Source organism: Rana temporaria, chromosome 2, assembly GCF_905171775.1.
Source record: "Rana temporaria chromosome 2, aRanTem1.1, whole genome shotgun sequence".
Taxonomy (NCBI): domain Eukaryota; kingdom Metazoa; phylum Chordata; class Amphibia; order Anura; family Ranidae; genus Rana; species Rana temporaria.
The window spans coordinates 2,913,319-2,935,082 of record NC_053490.1 but is presented as its reverse complement, the minus strand read 5'-3'; the positions used below and the strand labels follow the sequence as shown (position 1 = coordinate 2,935,082).

General features: G+C 45.5%; 2 protein-coding genes and 2 pseudogenes across 3 annotated transcripts in view; 2 read left to right on the top strand and 2 right to left on the bottom strand.

Moving 5' to 3' along the window:
* LOC120926518 overlaps nt 1-21,764 on the top strand; it is a 574,555-nt pseudogene that overhangs the window by 181,593 nt on the left and 371,198 nt on the right.
* LOC120928403 (zinc finger protein 300-like) overlaps nt 1-21,764 on the bottom strand; it is a 1,021,177-nt gene that overhangs the window by 658,438 nt on the left and 340,975 nt on the right. The window lies entirely within an intron of this gene.
* Nucleotides 1-21,764, top strand: part of LOC120926655 — a 391,741-nt pseudogene that overhangs the window by 181,594 nt on the left and 188,383 nt on the right.
* LOC120928422 (zinc finger protein 850-like) overlaps nt 1-21,764 on the bottom strand; it is a 99,076-nt gene that overhangs the window by 60,343 nt on the left and 16,969 nt on the right. The window lies entirely within an intron of this gene.

The window sequence follows — 21,764 nt, the reverse complement described above, 5'->3', positions numbered from 1 at the left end:
AGATTGACTTGTTGGCACCTTTCGCAAATCCATTAAAAAATCCAAACATTGGCGATGTAAAATACAAACCCCATTGAAGTCAATAGGAGGCAAATTCTGAAATCCCAAGTTACACTCACCAGTAACGTATTTTCCAGAAGTCTTTCAAGACAACATCTGAGAGAGAAGACTCCTCCTCCCATTCCCAGGAAACACTGCATCTCCCAATCTTTTAAAAGGAGTGGGCCAGATTCATGAAGCACTTACACCGTTTTTTTGGTAGATGCACGGCGTAAGTGCAGATTTGCGCCGGCGGATCACTGAGCCTTACCCAGAGAACCAGATTACGCCTCCAAATAGACTTCATCGCCTCGGTGTAACCTTTCCACGCCGGCGCGGCGTTGGCGCAGATTTACGCTGGTCGGATCTGGCGCGGCCATGGTTTTTGTGTTTTAAATATGCAAATGAGGTTTTTGGGCCGATTCATCAACTTAAGCTTGACCGGCGCAGGCTACTCCCGGTGAGCGGAGTTGAAATTTCCGGTGCAAAGTTACACCTCATAAAAGCAGGGGTAACTTTGCACCAAACTTGCAGAGGTCAGCTGGAGAGCAGCTAAAGCAGCAGCGTTACAAACGAACTGAGCAACAACACTTGCTGGACAACACATAGAGGCGGTCCCCATGTTGGGAGAGGCCCTCAATAATTACAGCCCTCTCCTCTGGGCTGAAATTGGTCATCCGCCCACCTGAGGATTCCTCATCAGCCATAACTGCCCCACCACAATGCAAACGACCTAGCTTAGAAAAAAAAAAGCTTCAGTACATTTGCACCTGCAGGGCGGAAGTCTGGGCTGATTTATGGACTGGGCTTTGGTAGTGGGTCGGCGTAGCTCAGGGATCACGCCGGGGCGCAGTTCTGAGCATGTGCAGATTGGGGCATTTACCCCTGGATGTCACTGAGCATGTGCGGTCTAAGATGCGCCCCGGCGTGACCCCTGCGCCACGGTCGGCACTTCATTAGCATAGGGTGACTCCCAGTTGGCCTTACCCCGCCTTACGCCGTCTAAAATCCGCCCCGCTGGGGCATCGTAGACAAAAAAAGTTTCTTGAATCACCTAACTGCCTCTCCGCGCTGGACCGGTGTAGTCTAAAAATGATGCACCACGCCGTTGCAAATCTGCACCATTGTACATGAATCTGCCCCACTGTCTCCAGCTAGCCTCTCAGTTCATTCAGATTACCTTCGGCCCAGTGCTGGGACAAGGTAATCCAGTGCCTGGGGCTAAAATGGAAACCCCCCCCCCGTCTATCATCCCCACCAATCCCTGTTGGTTAAATAATGGGGTGGGGCCAATATATTGACTTGCGCCAAAATGTTTGTGGCATGCAATTGCATACTAACAATTTTTTTAACATCAGCCGACTGCAGACTTTAGCCCGCTGTCAGCTGAATACAGGTCATAGGAGTGCAGAAATAAGTGCAGTCTGGTGACCTACAGGGGTCCTTTCACATCAGTTCATTCGGGGTCCTCCTCTCAATCTTTCAGGAGGACCTGATCGGAAAGGTCCATGCAGCCGTATGGACAGGCTGATGTAAATGAAATGTTTACACCTACCTAGCTCTGAATTCTTCCAGGTCTGGGGGGGAAATAGAAAAGGACTGTGTCCTCCTCCATTTATCTGGACCTAAATGTGACACATTGGAGAAAGCCTGATGTAACCAGACAGTAAATAGACACTGGAGTCTGTTTTCATCCAGCCGCCCATAGAGCTGTCACAGGTCCTCCTGTGTCTCCTGCCACAAACAGAAATGGGCACAGATGTAAAAAACTGACATCCGTCCTGTTCAGCTCTGATTCAGGAAGGGATCTGCTCATGGATCTTCTGCTGATTGAAGTGGGCTACATTTTTGAGATGCATGGCAACCCCCCTGCATGCTACTTTTGTACCATGTGATCTGGTGTGGGTAAACACACTGCGTTTGCGTCCTGCATTTGGAGTGACGTTAAGGGCAGTGTGATTGGAATGCGGTGCAGGAAGTCACACGGGAATGTGTCTTTTCCCGCACTGCCTTCTAGTGTGAATGGGCCCTGAATCAGGCGATGAGGAGGCAACATATCACCTCCTTCTCCACCTCTCAAACAGTTCTGGAAAAAGCTATAGCTGGCCGTAGACAGATCAAAATTTGGCTCGGTAGAATCCGGACTAATTTTGATCCATCTATAGGCAGGCTATTTGTACTAAAAATGATTTATCAAACAACTTCATTTCAACAAGCCAGTCTGTTTTCTTTGTTTTTTGGGGACGATCACTGCCGCAGGGTATATCCATCAGCAATGATCATTGTATAAATAAATAAATATTCCTGCGCTTATCCCTCCACCTCTCAATGTGAATAAACAAAGCAATTGATGCAAATCACAAATGAAAGAAAGCTGCAACCAAAAAGTCCGAACACAAGACTTAAAGGGTTTGTAAAGGATTTTTCTTTTTATCTTAATAGCTTCCTTTACTTTAATGCAGTGCTGTTTTCATGTCCTCATTGTTTGTTTTTGCTCTCAAGTTGCTGTAATTCTTCTCTGATCTCCACACTTCCTGGTTGTCTGTTTCCTGATAACCACAGTACTGGGAGCTTTCTCTCGGTGGTCACTAATCAAGGAGGTGTGATTACTGTGTGCCTAAAACCCCTCAACACCTATCACTTTTGTTTTCCAAACCATCACTATATTGGCTCTGTGGCTCTGTACATCACAGAAGCAGGAAAAAGCATGTAAAAACGAAACTAGAAACTAAAGGTACATTATATGATTGATTATCTATTTTTAATTGTTTTTAAAAGAAATCAGTTAACTATTATGTCTCTGTGCCTGGCAGGTTGGGGCTGGGTGCGGGGAGGGGGTGGGGGGTGTTGGGGTGAGTCCACGATACTGTTGCTACTCTGCTCTCTGTATGTCGGGGGAGGGGTCTGGAGCCCTGATTCTATGGTTGGCTGTGTCCCGGAGAGGTGGTCCCCCAACTCATGTCTTTTTACCATGGAGGTGAGTCTCAAGATTTTGGCCTGGAATGTCAGAGGCCTCAACTCAAAATTTAAACAATCTTTGATCTTTGATTATATTAAAAAGTATAAACCACACCTAATTCTACTTCAGGAGACTCATCTCCAGGGCTCCAGGGTCCGCTCTCTAAAAAGGGCTCATATTGCAGGGGCCTACCATGCCAGCTACTCCTCCTATGGAAGAGGGGTCTCCACCCTGGTCACCAAAGCTTTGCCCATATCCGTACATGCGGTTCGGACTGACACTAAGGGGAGGTATGTTATTCTGGTCATACAAGTGCTGAATAGTTTTCTAACATTTGTAAATTTGTATGTTCCTCCTCCCTTTTCGCTAGCTCATCTAGATGACATGATATGGACAACATATGAGGTAGCGGAGGGGAGGATCTTTATCTTGGGTGATTTCAACTCTGTGTCAGACTCTGCTCTGGATAGGCTGGGTGCAACATTTGGCACCCCAGTCCCCCTCGCGGGGTGGATGTCTGCTCATGGGTTCAGAGATGTTTGGCGTTTTCATCATCCTGATATTAGGGAGTACTCCTGTTATACGGAAACGCACAAGACGCTCTTCAGAATAGACACTATCCTGACTGAGCGGGAGGGTATGGACCTGGTTAGGGCAGTTTCTTATTTACCAAGGGCCCTGTCAGACCATTCCGCAATGTTGTTGGAACTCAATCTGGGCTGAAACCAGGTATACGTCATTGGCGCATGGAGGCTAGTTGGCTCAAGGAGGACTATGTGCAGATTAAGTGTGCAGAGGATTTTAAGCATTTTTGGGTGGAAAATGGTAATTCTGGTTCCTCTCTTCTCCAATGGGAGGCATTTAAGGCCACGCTAAGGGGAGTGTTTATAGCGGAAGTGCATGGGTTTAAGAAAAAGTTGGCTTCCACAATGCAGCTTAACCACTTAAGCCCCGGACCAATATGCAGCTAAATTCCCAGAGGTGTTTTTACAATTTGGCACTGCGCTGCTTTAACTGGTAATTGCGCGGTCATGCAATGTTGTACCGAAACAAAATTTGCGTCCTTTTCTTCCCACAAATAGAGCTTTCTTTTGCTGTTTTTATTTTTTGTGCTATAAACAAAAATAGAGCGTCAATTTTGAAAAAAAATCAATATTTTTTCCTTTTTGTATAATAAATATCCCCCAAAAATATATAAAAAAAAAAACGTATTTTTTTTCCTCAGTTTAGGCCGATACGATTCTTCTACATATTTTTGGTAAAAAAAAAAAAACGTGATGATTGGGGTATCAAAAACTGCGCCCGACTGATAACCCACTACTGCGCCAGATGGAAAGAAGTTAAAGCGCCTAGCTGCTGCTTAAATAAATAGTATGTGAAATAAAGGAATATATTTTGTACATAAAGTGTCAATATAAAACCACAGCGCTATGAGAATAAATTAATATTCAAATCTAAATATACAAACACAAGTGTACAATGTGATATCACAATGATAAGTAAATAACTTATAAACTTGTAAACATGCAAAATAAGTGAAAAAAAGGTGAGAAAAAGTTTGTGATGCTACAGAATACGTAACGTATTCAAAAAAGAGAATTCATGTGACTTCAAAAGTAGTTGATCCACTTTCCAGGACTTCCACCACACCTCAGTGTTCAGTGCTCCAATCCCCCTCACAGTGGACACTCACCACAATCATATGCCTCCCACTCTCGTGTTTGGCTAACGAGCTTGTAATAAGAGTATCTCCAGGGTATCACCAATATAAATCCAAGTGTTAATTCCGAGAAGTTTCCAAAGTGATAATGCAAAACAAGAGAAAAATGCACAATAGTGTAAAAACGTAAGACCAGTTTATTAAAACACTCAAATGAACCTTCAAAAGTTGCACTCACAAATCAGAATCACAAAAACAGCTTTGTGTGATAGCAGATCACTGCACACTTCAAACTCCTTAACTGTAGATAATAGTGGTCACGGCGGACCCTCGATTAACCGAATGATCTCACCGCAATCCTTGGCACAGCACACCACCTCAAATGATAACTCCTTCACTCGATAACACAAAACAGCTGAAAGATGGCTGCAAACACTCCTAGATGTAACTTGGAACTTCTTTTCTCTCTTTCCTTTTCAAACATGGATTAGGCCACGCCCCGACATGTTTCGACTTCCTGTCTTATTCATGGGTATGGCCAAACCCCCCACTTCCCTCTTTTATATATACTTGGGGTTATATAGCAGCGAATCAGAGCAGAGAGTGACGGAACGCCATCCTCTGCTTGTGTGTATCGCTCTGTCTGGCAGCGAATACGTCACCGGGTCACGTGTAATGGCGCGTCCAATAGGGTGAAAGCATCGCCGTATCTATGGGCGGGAGCTGTGTGTGGCGTCTCACTCGTCAGTCCAGCAGCACTGAGCGCAGCCAATCATGCTGCGTGTCTCTTGTGTCAAATTACCTTGCCAGAAATGACGAGTGAGTGTTGTCTATCCATGAATTATTGGATCATTTGTGATCAATAGTCACCATTAACCATTCATTCCTTGATCAAATTAAGTAGTATTTTTAATCTAAATGCAGTTAGTTTGTGTACTTACTCACATGCATGATACTTAATATTCTTATAGTAGTGAGTATATGTATACATTATGTTTGATGAATTGATTTAGTCTAGATTAATTTATTAAAGATAATGCTAGTAGTGGTATTGGTATATCAGATCTAAGTTATAGTGCTAATTTTATATTTAATTTTAAATACTGAATGTATTTTTTATTTAGTGTGTAATAACTGGGGATTGGTGGTCATGGGGACTCTCGAGAGACCGTCCCCTGATTTAAGATTAAAATTCCCCTAGTTTTTGAGTAAATACTGTTACACTCACTTAAAAACTAATAATTTTAATACTGATCTGCTAGTATGGTCCTCCTTTAACAATTAGTAAACCGCTGTGTGATATGTCAATGTACCATATGTACATTGCATTTCCGTCTGGGCTATTGCTGCGATTAATGTTTATTGGCCGCGGTGTGCATGTGACCAGTTGGTCGCGTCCCCCGTTGCTAGGACAACGCGGCACCTTGACGATAGACAACACTCACTCGTCATTTCCGGCAAGGTAATTTGACACAAGAGACACGCAGCATGATTGGCTGCGCTCAGTGCTGCTGGACTGACGAGTGAGACGCCACACACAGCTCCCGCCCATAGATACGGCGATGCTTTCACCCTATTGGACGCGCCATTACACGTGACCCGGTGACGTATTCGCTGCCAGACAGAGCGATACACACAAGCAGAGGATGGCGTTCCGTCACTCTCTGCTCTGATTCGCTGCTATATAACCCCAAGTATATATAAAAGAGGGAAGTGGGGGGTTTGGCCATACCCATGAATAAGACAGGAAGTCGAAACATGTCGGGGCGTGGCCTAATCCATGTTTGAAAAGGAAAGAGAGAAAAGAAGTTCCAAGTTACATCTAGGAGTGTTTGCAGCCATCTTTCAGCTGTTTTGTGTTATCGAGTGAAGGAGTTATCATTTGAGGTGGTGTGCTGTGCCAAGGATTGCGGTGAGATCATTCGGTTAATCGAGGGTCCGCCGTGACCACTATTATCTACAGTTAAGGAGTTTGAAGTGTGCAGTGATCTGCTATCACACAAAGCTGTTTTTGTGATTCTGATTTGTGAGTGCAACTTTTGAAGGTTCATTTGAGTGTTTTAATAAACTGGTCTTACGTTTTTACACTATTGTGCATTTTTCTCTTGTTTTGCATTATCACTTTGGAAACTTCTCGGAATTAACACTTGGATTTATATTGGTGATACCCTGGAGATACTCTTATTACAAGCTCGTTAGCCAAACACGAGAGTGGGAGGCATATGATTGTGGTGAGTGTCCACTGTGAGGGGGATTGGAGCACTGAACACTGAGGTGTGGTGGAAGTCCTGGAAAGTGGATCAACTACTTTTGAAGTCACATGAATTCTCTTTTTTGAATACGTTACGTATTCTGTAGCATCACAAACTTTTTCTCACCTTTTTTTCACTTATTTTGCATGTTTACAAGTTTATAAGTTATTTACTTATCATTGTGATATCACATTGTACACTTGTGTTTGTATATTTAGATTTGAATATTAATTTATTCTCATAGCGCTGTGGTTTTATATTGACACTTTATGTACAAAATATATTCCTTTATTTCAAAAAAAAAAAAACGCAATAAGCGTTTATCGGTTGGTTTGCGCAAAATTTATAGCGTTTACAAAATAGGGAATAGTTTTATTGCATTTTTTTTTTACTACTAATGGCGGCGATCAGCGATTTTTTTCATGACTGACATTATGGCGGACACTTCGGACAATTTTGACACATTTTTGGGACCATTGTAATTTTCACAGCAAAAAATGCATTTAAATTGCATTGTTTATTGTGAAAATGACAGTTGCAGTTTGGGAGTTAACCACAGGGGGCGCTGTAGGAGTTATGTTTCACCTAGTGTGTGTTTACAACTGTAGGAGGGTGTGGCTGTAGGTCTGACGTCATCGATTGAGTCTCCCTATAAAAGGGATGACACGATTGATGCAGCCGCCACAGTGAAGCACAGGGAAGCCGTGTTTACATACGGCTCTCCCCGTTCTTCAGCTCCGGGGAGCGATCGCGAGGGGGCGGCTAGAAACTAATAGCCGCCCCCTCATCCCGGATCGCTCCCCGACGATTTCCGACCGCCGCATGTACTGGGGGGGGGGTCCCGATCGGACCCCCGACCCACGTCTAGGCAGCGATGTGCGGGCACGTCGTTCTGCCTGTTCGTGCCATTTTGCCGACGTATATGTAAATGCGGCGGTCGTTAAGCGGTTAAGAAGACAGAGGTGACACTAGCGGAGGCAGAGTATGTTCGGGACCCCACTAGTGAGAGACTGCTGACTCTGGGGGAGAGGACCAGGTAGTACCAGACTGTGCTGACGGACCGTACCATGAAACTCAACCTTGCTCAACGCAGGCGCATATTTGAATTTGGGGACAAGAATGGTAGACTCCTGGCATACTTGGCACGGTCAGATTATGTACCGGTGTATGTACAGTCAGTGTATGACAAACAAGGGGTGGAAGTGGCTAATACTGCTGATGTTTAGAAAACGTTTGCTCAATTTTATGAGGAACTATATAGGTCTTGCGCTCCTACGGGGACGGAGGCGTTGGCAACCTACCTGACCGACATTGACCTTGACATTGACCTTCCGACATTCAGAAGACGAAAGTGCTGCTCTAGAAGCCGGAATTACTGTGGAGGAGGTGGAGAAGGCGATTGCCTCCTTTGCCCCTCGGAAGTCTCCCGGTCTAGATGGCTTTCCCTCGGAATGGTATCGCACCTTTCGGGATAGTTTGGCACCTCGCCTGCTGAAGGTGTTCAATGCAGCCAAATCGGAAGGTAGACTATCTCCCTCCATGAGGGAAGCCTTGGTAGTCCTGATCCCTAAGGGGGAAGGACCCTCGGCAGTGTGACTCCTATCGTCCGATCTCGCTGATGAATGTCAATACCAAAATCCTGGCCAAGATACTTGCAGGACGATTACAAACAGTTATACAAAAATTGGTGAATGCGGATCAGACAGGATTTATTCAGGGGAGGTCTGCTCAGATGAATATTAGGAGACTCTTTGTAAACCTCCAGACTGCCCATGACAACTCCGGGACTAGAATAGTAGCCTCCTTAGATACAAAAAAGGCCTTTGACTCCGTGGAGTGAACATATCTGTTTCACCTATTGGAGTCTTGTGGCTTTGGCCCCATTTTTGTCTCCTGAGTGCGGCTCTTGTATACAGAGCCACTGGTCAGAATAAGGGTAAATGGCATTATTTCAGACCCCTTCCCTATATATCGGGGGACCAGGCAGGGGTGCCCACATTCACCCCTCCTGTTTGCCCTGGCCATAGAGCCTCTAGCGGTTAAGTTGAGAACTACTCCCAGTTTGACTGGTCTAAGACTTGGGGTGTTTGAAGAACGAGTGTCACTCTATGCAGATGACATGTTGCTATATCTGCAGGATCCGGGACACTCGCTTCTTGGAGCCTTCCAGTTGATCCAGGAGTTTGGGGACTACTCCGGATTTCGAATCAATTGGACAAAATCGTCTCTCTTCCCTATTGACGAAGCAGTGGTAATTCCAGCAGATTGCCCCATTCCTTTGTCTACCTCTTTCAAATATTTAGGGATTGAGGTTCAGCTTCCAGTATCGAGGTTCCTGGAGACCAATTTGTCACTGGTTATTGGGAATTTTAGGGAGAAGGTGCAGAGATGGCAGAATTTGCTGATTACTTTGATGGGACGTATGAATCTGTTCAAGATGATTTTTCTTCCTAAGTTTCTTTATATCCTCTCGAATTCCCTGGTTTTTGTGACATTATGGATCTTCAGGCACATTGACTTCATTATTGTGGCTTTTTTTGTGGGGTTCACGAGCCCCTAGGGTCTCTCTTGCAGTGTTAAAGTTGCCGGTTACCATGGGGGGGGGGGGTTGGCCTGGCCCTCCCAGATTTGCATTCATATTTTTTAGCTTCACAATTATCCTTTTTGCACTGGCTATTTTTTCCGCAGACGCCTAACGCCACTACTTTGTTGGAGGCAGCGGTTGCCACCTCACAAGAAACTTTGCTAAATATGGTGTACAGGAAGGGGATTCCAGGGAGGAAGGTGGGATCAGTCATGGCACTTCCTGGGAAAGTATTTAATCTTTGCTCCCAAAGGCGGAAAGATGACCCCTTGTAGTTATCCCCGAATAGCCCCTTATGGTGTAATGAATCTTTGGGGGAGTTTTTCGAACTTCCTGACCGACAGAAGACAAAGTATGGTGTAAAGTACCTATCACATCTGTCAGGATGGTCATCTCTGTACTTTTTCCCAATTAAGAGACCAATTTGGGATACCTAGGACCTGGCATTTTCGATATGCGCATTTTGGGAGTGGGGAAATTTGTGTACAATATACGGATCTGGAGAAGGTTCTGCTTGATCGGGATCCGTCTAAGGCGAGTCTCTCGATACTACAGAGAAGTTGGTCTGGGGGCGATGGGATCTGCTTCTAGGGCCAGGGCTCAGTGGCAGAGTCTTGTCCTGGAGTTGTCAGAAGAGCTGTGGCAGGAGGTGCTGGACACGTATCTGGTGTCTGTTATTTCTTCTACGGACAAAATGATCCAATTTCGCTATCTTCACCAGCAGTATTATACACCCGCTAGGCTTTACCGAATGCACAGGAGGGAATCTGCCCTCTGTCATAAATGTATGGGGGGAAGGCACTTTCCTACATATAGTGTGGGAATGCCAGAAGGTGAGACCATTATGGTCGCAGGTAACTGAATTTATATCGGATAAGTTTGACCAGCCTAATATCTGCTCTCCCTTACGTTGCCTCCTGGGGGTTTTTGACCAGGAGGAGATGAATGTACACACTAAATTGTTTCTTAGGATTATGTTTTTTGGAGTGAGGAAACTCATTGCTAGGCGATGGAATCATGACGAGCAGTTGACGTTGGGGATGTGGATAAAAATAATAAATGCGGATGTGATGCTGTATAGGATGAAATACGAAGCTAGGGGGGGCCCCCAAAAAGTTTAGACAGGTATGGTTTAGGTGGGTGGACTCTGAGAGCACATTGGAGGAAGAGGAGACACAGACTAACGGTTGTGACTAACAGAATTGTTTCACTTTGAAATGCACGGGTCCCAGTCGGGGTGGAGGGTAGTGGGCACACTATGAACAATGTGGAAGGGCTCGGTTTTCCTCGTTCTATTAAGCACGCACTGAATGCTGACATTCCTAGGGGGGGGTAGTTTGCGTTTTATTTTTTTTGTTTGTTTTTTATGCTCCTTTAGAGGTGGGAGGCGCGGTTGTTGTCTCTCTCCCAAGGGATGGAGGGTGGAGAGGGGGCGGAGAGGGGGCAGCTGTTTCCTTCTATTCTTTGGTTTACCTTTCTGAATTGATGGTTGTTTACTGTTTGCTATTAAAAAAAAAGGCTACTACACTGCAATGCAGGATGGGGACGGTGATCCGGTTACGGCAGCTGGATGCTGGCACAGTTATCTGCACAATTGTGTACTTACTAGAGATGTACAGAACTGTTCGCCGACGAATAGTTTGCGGCGATTTTCGATTGTTCGCGTTCGCTGCCGCGGGCGAACATATGCGATGTTCGATCCGCCTCCTATTAATTAACATTGAGCAAACTTTGACCCTCTACCTCACAGTCAGCAGACACATTCCAGCCAATCAGCAGCATACCCTCCCTCCCTGACCCTCCCACCTCTCGGGCAGCATCCATTTTAGATTCATTCTGAAGCTGCATTCTTAGGGACAGGGTTGCTGCTGCTGATTTTATAGGGAAAGCGATAGCTAGGCCAGTGTACTCAAGTCCTGAAAGACTCATCTGATCTCTGCTGTTAGAACAGCACCCCAAACAGCCCTTGTTAGGGCTAATCAATCAGTCTGCTTTTTTTTTTCTCTGTAATCTGTGCTGCGTGGTTTACAGAGAGATATAGAGAGATAGAGAGAGAGAGAGAGAGAGACAGAGAGAGACAGAGAGAGAGAGAGAGAGACAGAGAGAGAGAGACAGAGAGAGACAGAGAGAGAGAGAGAGTATTTTTTGGAGTTAGATAGAGCAGGCAGGCTAGTCAGTTAATGTTACAGTGTGTAGAGACAGAGAGAGAGAGAGACAGAGAGAGAGAGACAGAGAGAGAGAGAGAGACAGAGAGAGAGAGACAGAGAGAGAGAGAGAGACAGAGAGAAAGAGAGAGACAGAGAGAGACAGAGAGAGAGAGAGAGTATTTTTTGGAGTTAGATAGAGCAGGCAGGCTAGTCAGTTAATGTTACAGTGTGTAGAGGATATATATACATCACCAGGAGTTGTACATATATTTATACACTGTTTAGTTAGATTAGAGGTGCAGGGTGCTGTGTAATATAAAGGGGTCCAGTGGTGCTGTGCTGTGTAATATAAAGGGGTCCAGCGGTGCAGTGCTGTGTAATGTAAAGGGGTCCAGTGGTGCTGTGCTGTGTAATGTAGAGGGGTCCAGAGGTGCTGTGCTGTGTAATGTAAAGGGGTCCAGCGGTGCAGTGCTGTGTAATGTAAAGGGGTCCAGTGGTGCAGTGCTGTGTAATGTAGAGGGGTCCAGAGGTGCAGTGATGTGTAATGTAAAGGGGTCCAGAGGTGCAGTGCTGTGTAATGTAAAGGGGTCCAGAGGTGCAGTGCTGTGTAATGTAAAGGGGTCCAGTGGTGCAGTGCTGTGTAATGTAAAGGGGTCCAGAGGTGCTGTGTAATGTAGAGGGGTCCAGTGGTGCAGTGCTGTGTAATGTAAAGGGGTCCAGTGGTGCAGTGCTGTGTAATGTAAAGGGGTCCAGAGGTGCAGGGTGCTATGTAATGTAAGGGGCCCAGTGGTGCAAGCTGCTGTGTAATATAAAGGGGTCCAGTGGTGCAGGGTGCTATGTAAAGGGACCCAGAGCTGTGGGGTGCTGTGTAATGTAAGGGGCCCAGGCTCACAGGGTAAACTGTGCCCACCTGTCCAGTGCCACATCTCATCTATATTGTGTTGGCACAGTTGATAAGATATAAAAACAAAATTCACTGCAATACATAATAGTAGTCATTTGTCTGCCAGGGTGTCTTTGCCTCACAGGGTAAACTGTGCCCACCTGTCCAGTGCCACATCTCATCTATATTGTGTTGGCACAGTTGATAAGATATAAAAACAAAATTCACTGCAATACATAATAGTAGTCATTTGTCTGCCAGGGTGTCTTTGCCTCACAGGGTAAACTGTATTGCAGTAAACTGTATTGTATTGGTGGTACAGTAGCTTGCACGCATAGTACAACTAAACTAATCTAAAAAAAATGACTGGCAGAGGCAGGCCACCCCGCAGGGGCCATCGTGGTCATGGTGCTGTGATTCCCTTTGGCCCTAGAATAATGCCCAGTGTTCAGAGGCCACGTACCCTGAACTCGAAAAGTTCTGAGGACATAGTCAGAGTTTGGTCTTTCACTGTGAACCCCAACCCTATTACAGACAGGGTTAGGGTTACATATAGGGTTAGGGTTACAGATAGGGTTAGGGTTACTGATAGGGTTAGGGTTACAGACAGGGTTAGGGTTACAGACAGGGTTAGGGTTAGGGTAACAGATAGGGTTAGGGTTACAGATAAGGTTAGGGTTACAGTCTGTAACCCTAACCCTATCTGTTACCCTAACCCTGTCTGTAACCCTAACCCTAACCCTTACACTACCTGATAGATACAACATCATACCTGATGTTTTAGAGCACGTTATTCCAAACAATTTATGAATGTTAGGTGATTTCTGCCCTTTATGGATTAAAAACGGACTCTGCGACAACTACGTAATTTTCCATGGGAGTTTTGCCATGGATCCCCCTCCGGCATGCCACAGTCCAGGTGTTCGTACCCTAGAAAAAAACTTTTCCATCACTATTGTGGCCAGAAAGAGTCCCTGTGGGTTTTAAAATTTGCCTGCCCATTAAAGTCTATGGCGGTTCACAAGCTTTTGCGGAAGTTCGCGTTCGCCGTTCGTGAACCGAAAATTTTAGGTTCGCAACATCACTAGTACTTACTTTTGTTTGATGTAATACATGTCTGATGGTTTTGTATGATTATTGTATGATTATTCTTCTTGTGCACAACAAAAAATCCTTCTAAAAAAAAAAAAAAAACTATTATGTCTCTATACCCTGTAAACAGTCATTTCAGCAAAGAAAATGTTTTCCTTTACAACTCCTTTAACAGTAATTAAAAGTAGGTGTGCCACCTAGTAACAAACTCTGAAAACTACTCTGATGATAATAAATGATATCAGAACAATAATCTTATACATGTGTAACACCTTTCCAGACCCTGGGAGGTTACCATTTCCAGGTGCTGGACAACGTGTTTCTGAGGCTTCGTTCGGTCAGAGGGAGAGCGGTGGAGAAGGTGGCCGGCTGACCGATGCCTTTAAACTATTTTTTACTCCTCAGCGCCCAGGGCTGAGAGGTTCAAGCAACCATCGTCAGCGTCTGCATTACATGGTGCAGGAATATCTAGGAAACCTTTCCAACAGAGCATCCACTGGGTTACTGGGTCTTGATGAACCACTGGCCAGAACTTCCTCAATATGCAATCGAGCTACTGGTCTGTCCTGCATCCAGTGTGCTTTCTGAACGCACATTCAGTGCTGTTGGAGGGTTTGTAAATGATCAAAGAGTGTGCCTGTCCACAGACTCCGTTGATAGGCTCACATTTATAAAAATAAATCAGTCCTGGATCAGCAGCTATGAAGCCCCTGATGCTGATTTAACTGATTGAATTTGCTATGGATCTGGGATCCCTTGAAGACTGCCTATGCTGACTATCCTATTCCTAAATCTTGATGATGCTAGCTTCCAACAATATTTTACCTAATAAACCTTTATTCTCACACTGATTTTTTGCCTGGCAAATCAGGAATCAAGTCATAAGACTCGTCATCCGATTGCTTGAAAAAGGACAGGTGATCCTATTGGATGCATAGGAGGAGAAGATGCCCACCCACTGCCTGTCACCCATTGCCATTCTGCCCCCCTTAAACCTAGATGGGGTAAGTGCTGGATGATTGACCGACCACGAGACCCAACCGAGCGGGAGCAGTTACCACTACCTGCTACCCTGAACCTGAATATGACCCCTATTCCTAACTAACAGGGTGCCCTCCCAATAGGGTGACCACATTTTTAAACTACCATTCAGGCACACCCCACCTCCCAAAAATCAGCTTGTGCTAAATCACAGCACAGTGACTGGACACAAGAGGTGGGATTTTTGATCACTCCAATCTCTAGCATTGGGCGGGGATTGTGCTTCTCCAAGCATTCCCAGCCAGGACAAGTACTGTCAGTGAGTAAAGCGGTGATGTGGCAGCCTGTTTTGGGGGCATCAGATTGGCCTGGGGGGTGTCTGTCTCAGTTTCATTCCTGGACACTGTATTGTCCTGGAATGAAGGTGCCCGGGACAAATCTGCAAAATGCGGGACTGTCCCAGGCAATCCGGGACACGTGGTCACCCTACCACCCAATTGGGTTGCACAAAACAAACATTCAGCTCTTGTACATTGTATAGTGTTGTGTCAGCAGTCAGTCTTTTCACCCAGCAGCAGAGAGAGAGCCCTGATCAGTCAGCTCCCCAATATAAAGTCTTGTGCACAGCTGACACCAATAATGAGGTCTGGATTCTAGGAGAAATGTGGACCTGGGGAGTGGAGGATTTATCCCACCAAAGCTCTACAAAACCTCGGGCTCCAGAACCCAGAACACAAATGATTAGGATTCTGAGAGAGCAGAATGTTTGTATTCCCCACATCAGACATATACCCCGGAGCCCCTCACCATATGTATGAGAACCTAGGTGAACCCACACCCCACCCACAGTCCTGCCAGTCATCATCTCTCTATACAGTATGTGTATTTTGTTATATATATTAGTTAAAGGGTGAGAAGTCAGCACTATTGTAATGTACAACACAATATATAGAGTAGAGGGGTCAGCACTATTGTAATGTACAACACAATATATAGAGTAGAGGGGTCAGCACTATTGTAATGTACAACACAATATGAAGAGTAGAGGAGTCAGCACTATTGTAATGTACAACACAATATATAGAGTAGAGATATGAAATTAGCGGACCTCCAGCTGTTGCAGAACTACAAGTCCCATGAGGTATAGCAAGACTCTGACAGCCACAAGCATGGCACCCACAAGCAGAGGCATGATGGGACTTGTAGTTTTGAAACAGCTGGAGGTCCGCTAATTGCATATCCCTGATATAGAGTATAGCGGTCAGCACACTATTATAGTCATAGTGCCCCTTAGACTGCTGGTCAGGGGGGGCAAATGATTTGGGTCTGTGGTCAGCAGGATGAAAACAATGTTCAGCCATAGTGGTCAGTGGGAGGAGAAATGTCCTCTATCTGTTGTTACAGACTATGGTATCGGGGTACAGGGATGTGGGGGGTCAGACAACACACGGGGTATCACCTTTTGTTGTATATCCACAGAAATCACCCAGCACGCTGGCAGATTGTCAGGAAACCCCCAAGTTCCCAGTCCAGACAGGGGTAACAGCAACAGCACACACGTGACCCCGCCAGGCACATTGAGACATTTCATGGTCTGTGCTGCTGCGGATCGGGAAATGTCTCACTGCCTGTGATTAATGCTTTGCAGTGCCAGCTTCCTGGCAGGATCGGGCACATGGGGTGTGAAAATTCTCAAGCCTATCTCTACTGGCCAGTAAAACCAGATGTGATAGACTTGGCACAGCCTGCAATACCCCTGCCCACCACTAGAGGGAGACTCCACACATATCTAGCTGGCTGACCAGACTCTAGTAACACACAACATGGTGACGGGGACAAAATGGGGTGAACAGGGAGGCAGTTGGGGTGACAGGGAAGTGGGGTGGACAAGTGGGAAGTGAGAGGTAAATGGGAGGGGAAAAAAATGCATGTTATCTGTGGTCAGTGGGGTTGGGGGGGATATTCAATGAAGGGAAATGTTGGAGATTAGTGATTTTTTAGGAAAATGGGAATATAGGTATTCAGTAGAAAGAAAGGAGGCATCGGTGCTCAGTGGGCTGATAGAGGGGTGGACAGGGGGGCAGTAGGGGAAATAGGGGTGGATGGAGGAGATAGCAGGGGATGGGGGGAGTTAGTAGTGAGAGATGAATACCTGGCTGATGGTGTCCTGGTCTGGAGGTTGATGTGGGACTCCTCTGATGAGTCTTCTATAGTTGGGGTCCTCTCAGATTGTCCCTCTTGGCTCCTCTGATGAGTCTTCTATGGTTGGGGTCCTCTCATATTGTCCCTCTTGGCTCCTCTGATGAGTCTTCTATGGTTGGGGTCCTCTCAGATTGTCCCTCTTGGCTCCTCTGATGAGTCTTCTATGGTTGGGGTCCTCTCAGATTGTCCCTCTTGGCTCCTCTGATGAGTCGTCTATGGTTGGGGTCCTCTTGGATGGTTCCTCTGATGAGTCTTCTATGGTTGGGGTCCTCTCAGATGATCCCTCTTGGCTCCTCTGATGAGTCTTCTATGGTTGAGGTCCTCTTGGATGGTCCCTCTTGGCTCCTCTGATGAGTCTTCTATGGTTGGGGTCCTCTCAGATTGTCCCTCTTGGCTCCTCTGATGAGTCTTCTATGGTTGGGGTCCTCTCAGATTGTCCCTCTTGGCTCCTCTGATGAGTCTTCTATGGTTGGGGTCCTCTCAGATTGTCCCTCTTGGCTCCTCTGATGAGTCGTCTATGGTTGGGGTCCTCTCGGATGGTTCCTCTGATGAGTCTTCTATGGTTGGGGTCCTCTCAGATGATTCCTCTTGGCTCCTCTGATGAGTCTTTTATGGTTGAGGTCCTCTTGGATGGTCCCTCTTGGCTCCTCTGATGAGTCTTCTATGATTGGGGTCCTCTCAGATGGTCCCTCTTGGCTCCTCTGATGAGTCTTCTATGGTTGAGGTCCTCTCGGATGGTCCCTCTCGGCTCCTCTGATGAGTCTTCTATGGTTGGGGTCCTCTCGGATGGTCCCTCTTGGCTCCTCTGATGAATCTTCTATGGTTGGGGTCCTCTCGGATGGTCCCTCTTGGCTCCTCTGATAAGTCTTCTATGGTCGGGTAACTTCTGACTCTTCCCAGCATGGTGACTGGATATGAAGGGGGAAATCTCTCCCAACTCCCAGCTTCTCTTCCTTCGGCTCACAAGTTTCCACAATCTGGGGAAAGTTCTCCTCCGCACTTGTGCTCTGTAGTTTGCACCTAAAGCTACTTGCTGTATACTGCACTTGTGCTCTGTAGTTTGAACCTAAAGGTACTTGGTGTGTACTGCCCGTGTCCTCTGCAGTTTGCACCTAAAGCTATGAGGTGTGTGTACTGCCTTTGTCTTCTGCAGGCCATTAATATGTCTGGGAGGACAACAAGGAGAGGCAGAGAGTCACGAGGGCAAGCAGGCTCTGCGTCTAGTGGCAACAGTGCTGGTCATGGACACGGTGCATCCTCTTCAGCACGTGGCCGTGTGACATGCTCGTCCTTGTTTTTCGCAGCTGGCCGTGTTGAGCCGCAACATGCCAAAGACTTGGTAGAGTGGATGACCAAGCCCTCCTCATCCTCCTCATCCTCTCTCACCCAGGCTCAGGTTACTTTGTCTGGCAAAGTAGCTGCCAAGGCGTCCTCTTCCCTCTGCTCAACGGCATCACTCCTTCCCTAGCCCCACCATGTCCTGAGGAGTCCCCCGAACTGTTTCAACACAGTGTTGGGTACATGCTACATGAGGATGTGCAGTGTTTTGAAGGCTCCGATGATGGAACACAGATAGAGGAAGGCAGTAATGTGAGCCCAGAGAGAGGGGGTGCCCAAGAAGGACAGCAATCTGGCAGTCATGTTCCCCCAGTTGCAGCATACTGCCAGGTTTTCTACAGTGATGAGGAGGGAGGGGTGATTAGGTCACTGACTCCACGTGGGTGCCTGATAGGAGATAGGAGGAGGAGGAGGCACAGGCACATCTCCAATGAGAATATAAGAAGAACTAATCAGCGCAATAATATAGTACAAAACAGTTCAGTGTGCTGAACACTAGGAATCAATTCAAAAAGTTCCTGGAACAAAATATATAAAAGATAGTGCAGCGCTAATAAAGTCCATCAAATAGTCATCCCAGTGATGTTCAAATGGTGACAAGATGCAATCACAAGCAGGTGATGAACGTGGATGAAAGGAACACCTCCACCAATAACAGAAATGGCCTCTCACCTCCCAAACAGAAAGAGAGTGGATACCCTGCGCTGCCAGGTGTGCGTAAATGGTAGCTGCTGACACGGCTTATTCAAAAAAGCAAAACAACCAAAAAATACGTATGTGTAGCGCTAAAATTAATAAATGAATATCAAAATACCAAAAAATGTGTATAGTAAAAAATAAAACACATATAACATTAATAAATGTTAGACACAAATTGTGAAACATGTGAGATTCCTCTGTAGCGAGGGGTGACAACAGTGCCAACTGGCACGTGAACTGATGCACCTAAGGTGGTATCAAACATAAAAACAAAGTCCAACAAAAACTCCTAAGTGTGATGATCCGAGGTATGTAGCAAAGTTCATCAACATCCACAAGTCATTCAAGTGAAAAGGTGAATAAATAAAAAAAGCGTGACTCCTTTAACGTGACAATCCCATCACCGGAAAAAGTGCAGGCTTACCGGAACTTGTTGACCACTGGTGGCATATGCCAAAAGAGGTCAGTCAAGGCTTTATATGACGATTGTCAAACAGCAATCCTTGGCAGGAAGCGTAGGTCCAACTGGTGGGTAGGTCCTTATATGGAATAGGTCCCCAGGAGTAAGCCGGAAGCTATAATTTGGCTGGAAGTAAAAGAGCTCTTGCATGTAAATGGGGCGACAGTGGAGTCCTCCCGACGCGTTTCGTGGTCAAAAGCACATCGTCTGGGGTGTCTCTCCACTGCAGCCCACTCCAATATATGTGTAGTCCATGTAATCACATCCAATCAAATGAAGATCTGACTCACCCCAAACAATCAGCAATCACAGACAGCACATCACCTATCCAAGATGGCGCTGCAGTTTGCACTCCAAGCCTCTATATGAAACAGGAACCTCACAGAGAATATGGGTATAGTGTCTTTAACGTGGCTGTTACATTTGGAATGTAGTCATTAGGAGTGTGACATGGACATACTGAGTAAAATGAAACAAAATGAAATGTACTGGCCATTAAAATACTTGAAATGTATAAAATAATAGTTGAGGCAAACTGTGAAAATTTACCATGCCACGGACGACAGATGCGACCGCGCGTGCGCCAGAGCCAAGCCTCGTTTGCATGTGCTAACAAGCACGGCAGAGCATAGTAACCATGTATTGTTTGTTTATCGTGGATTACACTATGCTACCGCGCGTGCGCGATAGCCAAGCCTCACTCTGAATAGATAGAGGCTGCCGTATAGTGTCCAGTGAGAGCGCGCCTGCAGACCAGGCCTCGCTCTGAGGAACCCGGATGTCTGGTAGCTGAAGTGCGCATGCGTGCGCGCCAAGCCTCATTATGAGAGAGGTCATCCGTGATTGGTCAGAGCGGCGCCCATAGAGAGAAGTCGCATGTCCAATCAAACAAATGAAAAAATGGGGCACAAAAATAAACGGAGAATCACAAAAATAATGTCTATTGCAAAGCGCAGTATAAATGGGTAGTGTTAATACTCCCATCAGCGGCACATCAACTATAAGGGCCAGTCATAAAAATTAAATAAAAATAAAAACTTATAAAAATATCGATTCTGCGCTGGAGATGGAAATTGACATCCACTCCAGATCAGAAACAATTAGTGTTAAAAAAAGAGTTTATTTAGAACATTTATTTAAAATTGCGATCTTGTATAAATAAATGTATATATAGATTATCGCTAAAAACAAATGTATTAGAATCGCATATATAAAAAAAAAAAAAAAAAAAAAACACAAAATATATCCCTACTACCTCATGTGATCAAAAAAATGCCTCATGTTTAGTGTGAGTCAGATCACCATATACATTGACTCTCATAGCATAAATAATTGTAAATATAACAGAATCCAGAATAAAACATTAAGCGCGTATATGATTATTGCGCGTATATATTGAATTTCCAAAGACCCAGAAAATAGAACAAATAATATGAATAGCTCATATTAATAAAAGAATTTATATCCCATTCGACGTTCATTCCGAACGGGGTATATGTCTGAAGTTCGTATATCCAGAATGTCTCTAGGCGGGAGACCCCCCTAGTCATGGCTCCACCTCTCCATGGAGGAGTATATTTATCGATGACAACAAATTGTGTCCCTTTGGGGTTTCTATGATGGAATTCCCTGTAATGTCGGGGGACTGGATGTTTGGTGTCCCCGCCTATTATGAGTGCAATATGTTCGCTCACTCTGATCGAGAAAGTGCGGATGGTGCGACCGACATATTGCATGCCGCAAGGACACGTTAGTAAGTATACAATGTACTTAGTCGCACATGTACAAAATGTTTTTATAGTATACTGCTTGTTGGTAACCGTGGAGGAAAACTCCAAGATTTTTCTTGTGGTTAGAGCATTATGTTGACATACCTTGCATTTCCTGCAGGGGAAGAAGCCTACTAAATTATGAAAAAAAGAGCTTTTGACAGGAGGGTTTATTATATATCACCTCCCAAACAGGACCCTCTGTTAGACGGGGTCAATTGCGCGTTCCCATAGGGATATATCCAGGCAGTACTGCAACAACGATAAATCCAAGACCAGGAGCTCATATGTACAGGAAAACGCCAAAGGGAAGTGGATCCATTCATAAAAAAAGAGGACATACCATAGTGCTCTCCATATATAAAAACAGTTTTAATGAAATAAAAGTTTTAAAAACTCACAATCATAGGCACTAATCCAGTGCCAGGATGTACAGCGAGGAACTAATGTAATAGTGGACAGCTGCGGGTGATGTCACGTCGTATCCCTACCGAACGCTACGTCCCTAGGGCAGGACTTCTTCAGCGGAGTATAGAGAAGGACGGAGTACACCCGATATATAAAGGATAGTTGCCATGGAGTATAAATCAGTATGTGGGGAAAGAATTAGCAACGCCCATCATGTCATGTGACACGATGTGTCACATGACCAGAAGTAGCCTGATGTCATGTGACACGATGTGTCACATGACCAGAAAT